Source organism: Haemaphysalis longicornis, unplaced genomic scaffold (genome assembly GCF_048455015.1).
Source record: "Haemaphysalis longicornis isolate Haplotype H1 unplaced genomic scaffold, Haemaphysalis longicornis Haplotype H1 scaffold_2, whole genome shotgun sequence".
NCBI lineage: Eukaryota > Metazoa > Arthropoda > Arachnida > Ixodida > Ixodidae > Haemaphysalis > Haemaphysalis longicornis.
Window position 1 is genome coordinate 30,435,513 of NW_027526295.1, and position 6,000 is coordinate 30,441,512.

Sequence of the window (6,000 nt, forward strand, 5' to 3'; positions counted from 1 at the left end):
TTCTTTTTCCAAATTGCGAAATTCCTCCAGTGTTCTGTTTGTACATATATAGATTGATGCTGTGCTATAAAGACCTTTTCAAGTATGGTTCTAATACCATAAATAATCTCGCTAAGTTAACAGCAAACACAAGTGGTCGTCTAACCAAGCGCAAGGAAATGTTTACTTTATGATGAAAAATCTTTGTCGTACAAGCTACGATTACTGCTAATCTTATTAAACCAAGAAGATTCTGATCCTTCGTGTAATCAGAATCGTCTGATTAAACGGTTCGCACAGCTCCTCTATTTTGAGGAGTAGCACAAGCGTCCACATTTTTGCCCTACTTCTTGTAAAACGCTGCTTTTCATGTTCATGTTATTTCATGACTTCGCAAATGATTTTCTCCGAACTGTTCAGAGTATTCGTGAATACTTTTGTGTCATGTTATGAAATCCTTGACAAATTATTTGTACTTTTTTTTCATGTCTGACCGTCATATCCCTCTTTGCCAACGTAATGGTGTCGGGACCTCGTCAAGCTACTCAAGCTTTTAGTACTGTGCTCCTCCTTTCCAAGGGAAATAAAGTTGATTGCTTGATTGATTGATTGATTGGTTGATCGATCGGTTGATTGATTGATTGATTGATTGATTGATTGATTGATTGATTGATTGATTGATTGATTGATTGATTGATTGATTGATTGATTGATTGATTGATTGATTGATTGATTGATTGAGTCAGATAGAGCCATGGAGCAGTAGTGGCGCAGGAGATGCTTGGACATTTCACAGTTTTAACCTTTTTGTCACCGGTCTTGTTTGCCTGTGTATCTTTCGTCCTGTATTTTAAGCTTGAATGGTACAAATATACTTGATATATGGGGCCGTAATTCCGAAGAAAAGCCCCCAGTATTCACTGTGCTTTGCTAGAATAAAGTGTCTGAAGTTGCGTCACGCTGCAACAACAGAGCGCCCTTTAGGACATCGGTGGAGGATCAGCGTTGCATTGTTGCCGCGGCTGATTTCGGACGAATTTCACAGCATTCCCCCCAGCAAACCACTAACATCTCTGAGACGTCCTAAAAATATCCGAACGTCTATGTCCCAGCAGTATCTCTATTAGACATCCGTACAATGTGCAATATTGTAATGAAAATTTTTGGATGTTGAGGTAACGTTGCTTGTACCTAATGTCGGACGTTCTTTCAACTTTGCTAAAGACGTACTCTCGATGTTGCTGCTGCTTTATTTGGGGACAGTATTTAGACATATTTTGCTGACGTTGTTCAGATGTTGCTGGTATGTCCATTTTTTACTTCGAACATGTCTATCGCAGTTACATTTATTTTAGCTATATCTGCTATACTTATACTTTATTTTCAAACTCCCCGCAGGCGTACTGTATTGAAGTTACCGAGGGGTTTTGTAGGCGTTTTGTAAGGGTTTTGTACCGAGGGGTTTTGTGCAAGTATTGTAATCCACCACTATTGCTTTGAACCTTTCACCTTCAAAACAGTAGCCCGATACCGAACCTCACAGAAAGAGGCAGGGACTTAGTGCATAATCCGTTTACAACGTTTAATCCGCCAACGAGCCTTGTAAGGTTTTTTTTGGTGAAGGGGGGGGGGTCATTGCCGTCAAATCTGAACAAAATAAGATAGGATGATGAAGGAAGACGCAATTAGCACAGCTTTACTTGATATTTGATTTAATCTTGATGTTACGTACCGACCGAAGCTTCATGAATTCAAAGTGTGAGCAAACCAAATTTCGGGGCTGCGTTGATACTGAGGTTACCGTCAAACGTCACTAGTAGGTTAAACGTTAAACGGCAAGGTACTGTGCCTTTCTTTGCCTTGAAAAAAATTACGATGACACCGTCATTGCAAAAAAACAACTAAAGAAATCCGTAAGGTTTTGCCAAGATTCGAACCATGAACTTTCAAAACACAGCACCAGCATCTAAGCTCCAATCCACTCGAACGCGCCGGAAAACAATGCGTGGACCCAAGAATTTGGTACCCTAAAAGAGGCTGCCAGCGAATATTGTCGGGTGATTCGTTTTGGTCGTATTTGACAAATTTCGGCAGTGCTCACGCTTGTTTCTTCCGCACCGATCTTGGAGGCGAGGTCAATTATGCTAATACTGCAAGTGATGTAACCAAAGCTGCCTTATTTAAGCAAAGAAAAGCTATCGCACTTCATCGTTCCCCCTATGCAAGCTACGGCAGCCGCGAATGAAATTGAGTGCACAGCTAGATTTCTGGCGTTAATGAACTTTGTTCATTACGCACCAATCTTGCAGACAAGCCCATCATGCTAATACTACAAGCGATGTAGCCAGAGCTCCCGTATTTAACTTGCAAAAAGCTCTCCCAAACCCTCTATCTGCCCGATGAAAGCCACGGAGGAATGCGCACTTTCGAAAAGAAACAGCTTGTAATTTGCCTCAAGGCACAAAATTACCGCACGTTAAAAAAAACGATTGTTTTCTGTTAACGTAATGACCCCAAACCAGGAGATGGACATGGAATCCGGACGATGTCGCCTACTTTCGGATGCTTTCTGGCGCTGCGTCGACGCTGATATCTGGCGAACAGAATAGACATCGGCGTAGCTACATAAGAGCAGTGGGAGAGTGAACTTGCCAGCTCGGACCTAAGTAAGCAGCTTTGGCTCGCTAAAAGGGCGAAGACGGCAGGCCGCACCAACGGAGTCCTGGACTGAGGACCCCGCCCACTTCGATACTCGATCTGCCTGTTCAATAAAGTTTTCTCCTCCTGCTCCTCCTCCTCCTCCCGCGTCAGCTCACGTCGCCGTGCATTTTGCCGACGCCGTCAACGCGGGGCGAAGTTGACGCGCGAAAGCTCGGAAAATACGCTGCAAGTGGTTGCGACCTCAGAACAAACCGTAAAATTACGGCGCCCGCAACCCCACGGCAGCTGTATTTCCACCCCACACCCTGAAATTGCCTTAAATGTCGTAGTCTAGATTGTCGGTACAATTACTGTTTTCTTTAAAAAATACCCACGCTCAAGCTCTTCTTGTATATAATTGGCAACTAATATCTGTATTTACCAATAACTTGGGCATCTATTTCGCAGCGCGTTTTATCGAGGTGGGTGTCTTTCAGGAACTAGTTTTTCCCTCGGATGAACACGAGACAGGAAGTCGCTGCGCGGCGAGTAGGCGAGTCCGATCGTTCCACAGTTGTATTAACCGCACTCCGTATCGATACGCGTGCTACAAGCAGGTGACGGCACGGGTGTGCACGCCTTCAACTTTCGTTATTTCGGTGATTTGACTACCATGGATTTATCTACCGGACGAAGAAATACTGCCAAGTAGTGGAGGTAAGTGAGTACTAGTGAACCTTGTTTTCTTGTCATATGTATTTAACGTAGTAGAGTTGCTCTGGAACTTCGGTACGCGTAAGCGGTTAGCCCTAACGATTTGAAGGACTCTCTTTGTGCGTTCCGAAGATTTGTCGGTAGACCTTTGTACCTGGGTGCTGCGTTTGCAAACAGAATCAATAGACCCTATGCGAAATTGCTTGGTGATCTAGCAACACTGATGTAAACAAGACCGTCCGCCATATTGGTACGGGCGACGATCGCGAAGTCTCGTATTGTTTACTGTGGAAGAGTAGGTGACGGTAACGCGGAATGGCTCAAACTGGACTGCGTTTTCCGGGTCCCGACCACGGATTGTGGACGAAGAACTAGTCTGCGCTGCCGACTGTGTCTGAGGGCTCCTACCACTCGTGGTGCCGCGCCAAAGACCCACCCGAGCGACAGCGGAGCAGGGCATGCCGCCTAGCCACCGAGCCGCATTGCTCGCCTTCATCGGTGCGGACAAACACGTGCGACTCGCAGTAAGTAAATCTTTGTTTTTTCCTTGACGCGAGTTAACCGGTATGAGCATTTGTATAGCACTTTGTTCACCGTTGTTTACCATGCAAATGCGTATCGGGGACCCTGTTGCAGTAACCCTGAAAGAGGAAAGCGACAATCGCCAGACCGTGCCGCTAGTGGGTGGATTGAAATGGCGTACGTGAATTTACGGGATTCTTTTTGGCGAAGATGTTTACGGAGAGGTTGCGGCCCTTTTCCGTGACAGTCGTCCTCCGCCCGCGCGTTTGCCGCAAAGCATTCGTGCTTTGCGGCGAAGTCAACTACAGAAGTGCACATGCGCCTTGAATTTTCTTTTTTCTGTGTGTTTTCATTATTTATTGCGCATGTCCTGCCGCAGAAATCTGTTTGTGCGTCTGGCTTGTCCTTTTTTGGCTGTGGGGTGGTTGTGGTAGTTTCTAAAGCGCATGTTTTGAGTGTGCCGGAACAGAAAACCTCGTTAACTCGAACCCACTGAACTAAATTTTTTTTTTTAAAATTCGGTGGGTCATCGGTATAGCCCGAATGTTTTCCTGTTTATCTCGAAAGGTTTTGAAAGTGAGTTCCAGATAATCATAATATTGCTTGCTTAAGTTATGACGAACACGAATATGCGGGAACTGGTATCATTACCCACGGTGAGGTTTATTAATGTTAAACTTCCTTCTCTTGAAAGTACATTAACAAAGCATACAGCGATTTTGACATCATTGCTGTTTGAGGTGTAGATTATTGCCCTTGAAACAGTTTAAGCAAGACACAAAATCTGGTCATTTTGAGTCCGTTCCTTGCGGCGACTGCTTTCTGCTCTGTCCCTTCAGCATAAACTGTAGCGGACTAGTCCTGTTCTTCCCCGAGTGCTATTTAATGTTACTCTCTCTGTTCTTTCAGGTTGGGCCTCATTCATGTAATCAGCCGCTGCTTTCGCTCCCAGAGAAAAATTGGCCGGCCCTATGTTGTGTGCCTCGCCTCTGAGACGGACAGTGGAGAGATTGTGGAGGCAGCGTGCGAGTGCCTGGCGGGTATCAGTGGAGCATGCAGTCACATCCTGGCGGCTGTGCACCTACTCGTCTTCTTGCAAGCCCAAGGTTTTAAACAGGCGCCACTGGAGCTTGCGTACACAGCTGCCACAAGAGTGGGGACGTCTCAGACAGCAGGGCATCAAGCCAGCGAGTGTCCAAGACATTGACTGGAGAAGCCCGCAAGAAAATGGCTCCTCGCTTCCTTTGCCAATGCGTCTGTTCGGCGCACGTCGAGTGCAGGAGCAATGTGAGCAGCAATAAAGTGCCGTGCAAGCGCTTGGGAGAAAACTTGGTAGCCTTTGGAATGGGTTTTTGCCTCAGTTTTGCTGTCCTCACCCCCCACAGTAACAGAAACAAGGACTGGCATGGTACCTGGAGGGTCACCTATGAGCTACCATCAAGCATTCAAGCCACATCACGCCGTGGTCATCTCGCGAGCACGCAGAGGCTGGGCAACGTCGTGCTTACTAGACCGCTGCATGCAGGGGTGCGCGAATGCTTCCCTTTGTTCCATTTATATCCTCAGTTTGCTATAGTGCACGCGTTATGAATCAGCGAAGTATTTTAATTTACTGGGATTTTCACTGTGGATACAAAAAAAGCAAACTCTGGCCGTTTTTTTTTTTTTAAACTTGAAAATTGCCTCAGCTACCTACATCAATGGCCACTATCATTACGTCGGAGGCATGCATGCAGTATGTGACAAACTAGAGGAGTGAGTGTGTATTTTAGTCGCAAAATATTCAACAGTAAATACATCGTGGCTGAAATGGCAATGGGCAACAAGTTAACTTGACGTAAACAAACCTGTCAGCCCGGCAAATCGGGAACCAAGTGCAGAAACTCAAATTTTCCAACGTCAGATCATCATAAAACAGTACGCCACTTCCGCAACGACACGCGGCTAAATTCACCGAAAAGAAACTAACAACATACTCAGATACCGTGCGCGCCCACCACAGAGGAAATTTTCAACCGCGCCGTGACGGCGCAGTGCTGCAAGAAAAGTTTGCAGCCCTAGGTAAGATAAAGGCTCGTGTAGAGGCTAAGCGGTACCATTTAAATATGAAATGAAGCGGGCGTAGAGCCACAGGGATGAGTGAAG